The sequence below is a fragment of the Macrosteles quadrilineatus genome, unplaced genomic scaffold (assembly GCF_028750875.1).
Source record: "Macrosteles quadrilineatus isolate MER2022 unplaced genomic scaffold, UCM_ALF_1.0 Scaffold_6__1_contigs__length_79288215, whole genome shotgun sequence".
In the NCBI taxonomy this organism is placed as follows: domain Eukaryota; kingdom Metazoa; phylum Arthropoda; class Insecta; order Hemiptera; family Cicadellidae; genus Macrosteles; species Macrosteles quadrilineatus.
The window spans coordinates 3,338,975-3,348,797 of NW_026542599.1; positions in this window are offsets into that span (position 1 = coordinate 3,338,975).

Here is a 9,823-nt window from a genome sequence, read left to right on the forward strand (position 1 = left end):
AAACCATGACAATCACCTACGGATTTTTATGTGGTAATGTTGTGACACTGTTTATTTAAAGCTATTTTAAGCCATCCACTGATAAAGAGAAAAGTAGGATGGGTTTCTGACAGAAAAACGTCCTCTTTACCAAACAACCCTCTCTACCAAAGCTATACGATAATCTATACGATTTATTATAGGCGAAAAGTTGTGGAAAGTTGTAAACGTAGATTGTTGCCTCCGGCCGAATACGGTCAACCGTCCCTAAATTAATGATAATAAGGATCAATGGATTTAAAAATCTACAGTTGTAAGTATGTTGTCATACAGTAATTAATTTCAAAACAGCTGTTTCCCTAAGTTTTACTTTTCCAACTCAGGATGCAAACTGAACTAAATAAAATTAAGACGAAGTTCAATTAAAATTAATAAACATCTATATATATAATACGCTAAGCCGATTTTTGTAAACAGAACTCCTCCCTCATTTTTGGACCGATTTTGATGATTAAAGTGTCAAAAGAATGGCCCTGATCTATAGTTTTGCAAAGTGTTTTTATTTTATTGAAATCTTTATTAGTTCGGGCTGGATCTTCCATCAAAGTTGAATTTTCTCCCATAAGATTAACATGGGGGAATCTAAATATTTAATTGGAAACTTTGTCTCCACTAATTTAGGAGAACGACTGGGTGTAGAAACTTGGTAGAGGTGTCCAAAGAAAGGTCTTGGTCTGTAGATGAGTTATCAAAAGAAAAACGAAGTAAATTACCTTAGGGCTCTGCCCCAGAAGCCTTTAAAAGATACCTCCACAGATTTGTTTACATTTTGGCCATCTGGTTAATACTTTTTAATGAAACATCTGTTAACTTTAAAATTGTATTTTAAACAACACACATTCATTGGGAGTTACTGAATTGTCCAAAGGAAGTACTTGCAATGTTATTTCCTTGAACTCTTAGAGAGCCTTTGAATTTTATTAAGCTACTCAGCAACAAAAACAATTTAATTTATCTCTAAAAAATATATTCTTAAAGTGCACTGAGCAGCAGCCTAAAAATACCATGTAACTTCCTCATATAGTCAAAATGCTCAAAGTAGCATTGTGACATTTATGAAATTTCTCCAACAGTTATTCATCTGCAGAAGAAGTTCAGTGTACTCTTATCGTGTCTAATAACATCCAAACACAAAAACCTTGCCTAAAATGGTACCTATCTTGACAAATTATTTGCAGTGGCCTATATTATGGACCGTGGCCCACTGGGTTGGTAACATTATTGAAAGTAACACAATATTTTGGCTGTAAGAGTAAATACTATTTAAGCAGCTACTGTCATGACAGAAAGGTCATATTCCTTTTAAACTAGATCACATTATCCTTTATAAGATACGTTGATTAACAATGCATGTAAACGTCAATATTTACGTAACAGCCAATTTACAGTATGTTTTTCTCTTTGGAAATGTCACATTGCTATTTCATTTGCATTATTTGTTGCCAATGAAGCCACACGACAATATAAACGAGGATGCCCCTAACCGTCGATTTCGACGGGTTTCACCTAGTAAATAGATGATAGCCCATTTGTAAATTAAATTATATTTTAGGTTTAGAAGTTACACTAAAGTAACATTAAAAAGAAACAAACAACATAATCAACGTTTTAGTTTAAAAACTAAGTAAATCCTTTATCTATGAAGACGATGTGAAGAGATATTTCAATTTAGTTTTTTATTATAACAATTGAGTTATTTATATCAATGTTTCAATACGTCAACCACAAAAGTACTAACCTCAATGGTTGTTTACTTAAGTTCGTTTTAGCTGTCGTACACCAAAAACTAGACAAAATAGTGTGAAATTCGTATTAAATATGTCTTTTGAAACTCGATTCAATATTTTGCTACTTTAAATTATCTCTCTGCTCAGTAGTTGCAGCACTAGCAGTTTCAAACTATAAATACTATGCATATTTATCATGTCCATTGTAGTGACAGGTGTTTATTGAATAAGTAAGTCTGATCAGGTATGCAGGACGATGGTTGCGGAAGGGAAAGTCAATATTTGTAGTTGGCAGCAGTAAACATAGTCAACACTTTCAAAATTATGGGAAGCATTTCAATTAATTATCATAATATTGACTGAATCGATTATATTTTGCAGCATAGCATTTATAATAACCACTGATCCGATTGTTCAAAAACATAAAAGTAAAATAATCAAAACGAATTGAAAACTCATAAACAAATTATAAGAATTTCGTTTGGAGTACGTGTTAAACATATAGAAATATGTAAGCACAAATAAGTACCAATTTTTGTCAAATATTTTTGCTATCAATATTTGTGCTCAACCAACAAACCAAGTTTTAAAACTGTGAGTTATAGACATTTGTAGAAGTTCAGATATAAAAAAGATCTATCCGCATGTCTTTACATGTAGGGACTGGCATAAGTAGTTACAACCTGTTACCAAATAAATAATAAGTAACCAATGGACTATGAACAAAAATGATAATCAGTATACTACAAAGTAATATTGCTTATCATCTAGAACAATAATTTTCAACGTCAGTCAAGAAAATTAGGTTTGATATGAACTGTAAGTGTTCTGATAGGTGCATAAAATTATTGACCCATTTCAGACCCGTCTGATAAAAATAGATGGTTCTTAGTTATACTAGCGCCTCTAAATGTATTGTACTAAAAATCTAATCTTTTTTTATTGAAACATCAAAAAGTACCATTCCCTGGGCCACCAGTGGTGAGCTATAATTTTCCTTGTGAAATGACCGTTCGTACAAAAATATAAGTAGAATTGAGATGTGTGTGAGATTATTTGTAACGGATTGGTTAATTTTGTATTGCGTTATCAATAGCGTTCTTACCATTCTACAAGTAACAGGCACAGGAAATGTGGTGGTGGCTAACTTAACAAAAATTTGCTTTTGGATGGGTTTCTTGTTATCGAACTTTTCAAAAATAGTATCGTTGGAATTTCCTAAAAGAGAAAGAGATTTTTAAAATTTCTAGAAGTAACCAGCTTTAAAATGGTTTGAGCTATTTGGTGTAATGTAATGTTTATATTCTAAAGTACAAGTAAAATGTAAAATGTTTCTCGAATATAGTTTTAGTTGTCAACGAGTCAAAACTGGTGTACAATTCGTCAAAGCAATAACAAACAAACAAATAATTTCACATACAAAATTCACTGAACAATCGGTTAGATATTATAAGATACTTCTAAAATATCATACCCTATGCGTGCTAGTTCAAATCCAGATTTTGACTTTCTTAAGGAGTGTTCCTCAACCGAGTAAATAATCAAGAACAAGAATGACCCACGATAAAACTTACCCAGGTGGTGTCTAAAAGGTAATTTACCTCCCTCCTTCCCCGTTAAATGTTTATAACTTCAGACCGCTAATAACAGGTAAAAGGTTAAGGGTTCATTTCTTCATCCCCGTGGAGTTTCCTTGTTGTTCACCCGTCAACCCCCCCCCCCCCCACCCATGATTTACCCTTTAGACCCCCATGGTGAGGGAGGCTTCGAAGTTATTTGTCAATTACATCATTAAGTGCATTGACAGACCAATTACATAATGATATATGGATAATTTTGTACCAGGATTGGAACTTCGAGTTTTACCTTAAAGAAAAGCTATTTTCTGGTTATTTAGGTCAGTAGGCTATGTTAATAGCTAGCTTATGATTTAGCCTACGGAAAACCCACTATTTATTAGACCTTTCTATCTAGTAGGAATATCTTTTACTAGGGGAATGTTCAATCAATTATCTTTCAGCAATGATAATTATGTATTAATACTTAACTTCGTACTTGTATATTGTATATAATATCTTTCATATGAGTTTATTAATTTAATATAAAAACCCAACATTTACATAAATACCATAAATTAAAGTTTATGTTTTGTAAACACCGTTGAAAATCATAAACCCATTTTGACAAATCTTCCTCCTTGATTATGAAGATTTTCATTAATTCAATCTTTGATACGTCATCGTATCAAAGATATTGCACTTACCGTATCCAGTATTATAATTACACAGTTTACCTTCAAAAGATTAGTATTCAAATACAAATTCGTTCATTCAGCCAAAAATTAAAACAAATGAATGCAGTAGTTGGCTTAAAATAATTTATACAAATCTTTTAACACGATAATCTTACTCATCTATTTACAACTGTAAAGTTGAACTAGTCATTACAGATTATAAAAACCTCCTAGCCACTAAAACATGAGAAATTAATTAGATTATCTTTCAAACGTTTGCTAAACTTTAAAAGGTTTATTCCACTTTTAGGTAACGTTATAGGGTCTATGATTTGAAAAGGAGGTTGCATATTTTGGAATGTACACACAATGTAAATTTCGCATTTAGATGGTATGAAAAATCTAAATATATCTCTAAGACTACAAAAAAAAAATTAAAAATGTTTGAAGATAAGTAATATTTGCACGATATATAAAATAGGAAAAATTAAGATTTTTTTAAAGTAATCTCTGCGATATTATATTGCTAAATGGACCCTCTTTTTTAACTTTTACTTAATTTATGTTAACACGGCTCTCCCTAAAACCCCTCCTGTTCTGGGCAGTGCCATTATCCGTTTTCTACAATGGCACAGTAAATTCCCAGGAAAGGATCGTCCTCGGGACGGCAATTCATGGGACGATAACACTGGGAAGGTTAACCCGAGCACTTCTCACCAGAATGGCCTTGGAAAATCAAGATTGCTCTACTAGAGAAGAAGTAGAATAGTTTTAATTCTTTCTACACTAAACAAGGAAGGAAAACCTTACCGTGCCGCCATTGTAATCCTACAACTATGAGATTTAGACTCGATTTTAATTGGGATGGATTTTTTACCAAATTTTACAATATCGAGAAAATTGTTTAACATATTACCGAAGCTAATTTCTTTCTTGATATATTGAAATATCTCGCCTATTTTGAGAGGTTTTATGTGTTCTTCAATCCAACCGTTGCAAAGATATTTTTAGAGTGGTATTTATAAATTATGAAATTAATAATTTTCTTAAACACTGTTTTATAAAATTTAAAAATTCAAGAAAATTAGAATGATCTTTAACAATGTTTAAAATATACTTGACCCAAAACAATTTAAATATTTAAAATTTTTATTTGTCTACGCATTACATAACATGTTTTTAGTAATCAATGATTATTTAAAACAACCAGAACAATATTATCATAGTTGTTTTAAATCCTATAAAAACATTTTTAATTTTAACTAAAAGAGAACAACTTCTTTAAATAAAAAAGCCTTATTCGTAATCTTATAATGATATACGAGTATGCGTTAAAAATTTCCTAAAGTATCGGCTATGAAGACGACAAAAATATGTCTAAAAACAAATTCACACATTCATATAAATGAGTTTTGTCAAGATTTTGTTCAATTCTACCACCATATTGGAAAACCTAAGTCAAATAAATAATATAATTATTACAAAAACAGAATAAAAATAAAGTCTCACGTATAAAGTTATTCTAGATTTTTTGTTAGATTAACTTATTTGATCACGCTGTGCGGAATGTTGTAAAATATTTTGTGTTCAAACATAAATAATACATTCCAAAATAATACTACCCAATACGACGTGGCTTATATTGATTCATGATTCCACATGTAATGGATTGAGCACAAAGGATAGAATAAAAAACATAACACAATGTAAATATACCAGACTCACCTGATATGATAGTCTTATCTAAATTATCGTGTATTAACGTGCTAAGAAGTATTGACAAATGTTAGCGCTACAATAAACACGCTATGGAAATAAACAGTAGAACAGAACGCCAAACTTGTTGTTACAGTATTGTAATGAGCGACTAAAACAACACTATTTAATTTATACATTACCACCGGTTTTAGTTGAGTCTCTTCATCAACATTATATTGGCTTAAGCAATTAAGAAATATTAGCTTGACTTTTCCTTATTGGAACGAAAGTTTAAATGGTGATAGTTTGGTATAATTACATCAGCGTATAAATGCAATGTATGTTTATAGCGTTTCGAATAGTAAATTACAGTCTAATTGGTGTTTTGTGAACAGTTGGTAGCACTTGTTTGCCTTACGTTTGAATCCTAAAGTAATTTAAAGGTTTACTACAGTGTGGATTTAATCATATGTAAAACCTATTCGTTTTTTAATTAATTAATAATAACAGTGGTAGACTAATATAAACCAGTCATATATGAATTATAAATTAAATAACAAATCAAATATAAACACATTCCTCAAAGTATGATAAATTGACCATTCTTGATTAAAATATATCTTTTAAAACAACCCTCTTAAAGGAATTAGTCTATATGGGCTAGGTTCGTCTTTGTGTTAACGTTATGAGTTGTAATAAAATAGGACCGTGTTTCCATTTTTATTCTAAAATCTTGATTCCTATTGCTATTTTATTCCACTCAGGCTTTCGGATAGTGTTTCTAATAAACCAGTGTTAAAAGCCTACAGCAAATTAATTTTATTAGAGCTCTTTTAGATTACTGACCTAAACCATTGGAACAAGGTGATCCTAATCACGTGACTTTCGCGTGGTAAAATTCTTTAAATTGATGTGTATCCCTCACTCAAATGCAAGTACATTTAATCAATACATATTTTTTTTATTACAGTAATTTTAACTCATAAAGAAATCAATCGCTCAACCTTACATATCCCGTCTACATGGTTACTTAGACACGTCTAAGAATCAGACTAACCAGACAGGACCTTAATCAGCTCATTTATTAACAGCTGGTAGTTCCGTTCACTATCACAGCTGTTAATGTATTCAAGGAATTTAATTATCCGGCTCGAAGGACCAAGGGTACGTCGACCACCTGCTTTCTCCAAATCTTCCTGAATCACGATGTTTGTACCATGGAGGTCTTCTGTTGTTTATGGTTGTGACTTCGTCTCATCAAACCCGCCATGTTAGGACATCCTGACCACATTCCCAACCACAATGTCCTCTTGTTCGATCACTATCGATGGGAGTAACACCGAGGCGGGATCAAGTTACTGACTAATCACACAATATTGAAACAGAGGTGTCGTGTTACTAACTAGAACAATCAAATCGTGATTTGTTTTTAGTTAAACAGTTTGTAGGTTTTGGAAAAGAAACGATATTTTAGTTTCGAGAGCCACATAGTCTTTTCTCATACAGAATACGAACGCCAAATCTACAATGACTGACATTCATACTCATTAAGAACGTTAGATTTACAAAAATCATTGGTTGCACCAGTCAAGAAAATTAACTTTATGGACAATCCTTTAACGCTAACAAAAGCCGGGGACGACCATCAAGCGTTTGGGAAGAGGTACATGGTTCCAAAGACATATAAGTTACAACAACAGCCATTTCGTGCATCAATGATATAGTATACCCAATGTAAAATATGCATTGTTTAAGGTTTTTATAAGTACTTCAACAATAAAGCTAGATGTGCAGGTACATATGTTTTTATCTATTAATGATTTATTGAGTAGTTGGTACAGTGGTATTTGTAAGGAAAACGGCAAATTCGAGTAGATAAATTATTCAACAAGAATGAATAAGTTAAAGAACGTTTACAGGTTGTAAGCACAGTGGGACGTTTTGTACTATAATAACAACTACAACTGACTTAAAAGTGGACGAACAGCTCATCAGGTCTTATACAAAATCAGCAATATACCTGCAATCTATTTCAAATGAAGTATAGATATTGTATAGTTAGCTTAAAAATATTATTATTTCTTTTTTCATTTAAGCGAATGGATGATGATATTCACATGACGTGTGTTTAAGTATACATTTTTGTACCGGATCTTATAATATTGCACTTTTGCTTGAATGAACCTAAAAAAGAAAAATCACACAGCACAGTACGATGGTTACTAAGCACAAAATGATTTTAGAGAATAGCTTTGTGTAATTATGCAAATTGTTAGGGACTCTTTGTCAGTCAACGAGCGCTAATGGGTTTTATGTAAAGCTTACTTGATATACTAATCAGAATAAACGGGGATTCTGAACAGTTTAAACGCAAATTATAGAATCGGTTGATATTTGTAATGGCTGTTTTCACACACTTATGATAAAAAATAAAAAAAACAAGTATACGATTAATGTGAAATACATCCTTCATTTACTGTATTACCCACACTGACTATTCTGAGATATTGAAAAATCACTACTGTTATAAAATCGCGAATTCAACACATTTTAAATATTATTAAAAAAGATTTAACATTTCCTCCCCTTGGCAAATCACACATAAGATGTAATGCAAGCACAGTATCAAGTATCCATCTAGTTAATGGTGTATCCCGTGATACGGTGAGGATGTTGTAGTATGTTATACAACACCTCCATTACTACAACATGCTACAGGCGTATATCTTGATACCAACACACGACACAACGATAACTCCTTCAACGTACAAATTATATTATAGTGGGTGCCACGTTATTGCTGTTTTATTGTTTCATGCAGATATGTATTCTACATCATGTTTAATAGATGTCCGATCTTTTTTTCTTAGTAAAAACATGTGACACAATAATTTTCAGTGGTATCAATCTTGCTTGGAAACATTTTATAACTTTATACAGCATGTAAAAATCCTTGAGAAAACTCGATCCTTCTTTAGGCCTACAAGGGGAGCGAGCTGGTCTAGCAGTAGAGTGCCGGGCTTTGGTGCCCGAGGTCACGGGTTCAAATTCCGCCAATCACTAATGGATTTTATCGATGTTATAACACCGCAACCCACTAGGTTTAGCCTGAAGTAATGTGTAAAACTGTTCCAAGCTATAAATAGTGTCCTAGGATGTAAGGGTGGGACATAAATAAAGTAATACAAACTTTTTACCCATCGATCGATATATATATATAAATTTATACTATGACATATTGTTATTTTTCTTAATATTATTTTAGTAGAGATGTAAGCTGTTTCTGTGGTATAGCACAGGGTCTTCTTCCTCGAAGTCGATAGTTCAAATATTGTCTATCAGCAACTATCGGCTAATCAGCAAATCACCGAATAAATTTCAGCTATTAACGTCATAAGGCAAACCTAAACCGCTAGACATACCTTGAAGAATATATTATAACGGTTATATTCCATTGTAAAGGGGGAAAAACGATTTCTTGGTAAGATTTAATGTTCTTGCACAGCTAAGGGGTGTTGATGAGATATGTAGGAGGTTTGATAGAAAGCCTTATCTTGTAGCACGTGCCCAAACATTGACACTAGCAACGGCCCAGACATCTCTAGGTATGCGGCACTCCACGTCAAGGACTGACTGGAATAAGTCACAACTAAAAATCTAGATTGTGTTATGAATGTAGTTTTTTTTTTCATTTAGTTTCTTTGTGTCAACAATTTTGAATTTTACGGTTTAGTAAAGGACATTCTTAACTCTGGCCTTGTAAATTTCGAGCTTTAACCTTTTGTTGAGAGGACCATTAACTGATAGCTCAATTAAAAAACTTGATTCAGCTTTGCTCAAGATCGACCCAGCAGACTTCAGAAAGGGACCACAGTAACCAGAGATACCAAGAAAGATTGAAAGTTTTGTGATTCAGAATTATTCAGGTATATGAGTATTGCTGAAAATATTACAAAAACCCCATAGACTAACCTGACTATATAGGCTGTGGTGTTAAGCTTACTGGTTTTTAACGTGTTTTGTATGTTTTAAACATCAAACGGTTTTATATTGTTACAAATATTTAGGCCATTGAACAATTAAAACGTAATCTTCTTTCACTTATTTAAATTTGACTAACTATGAA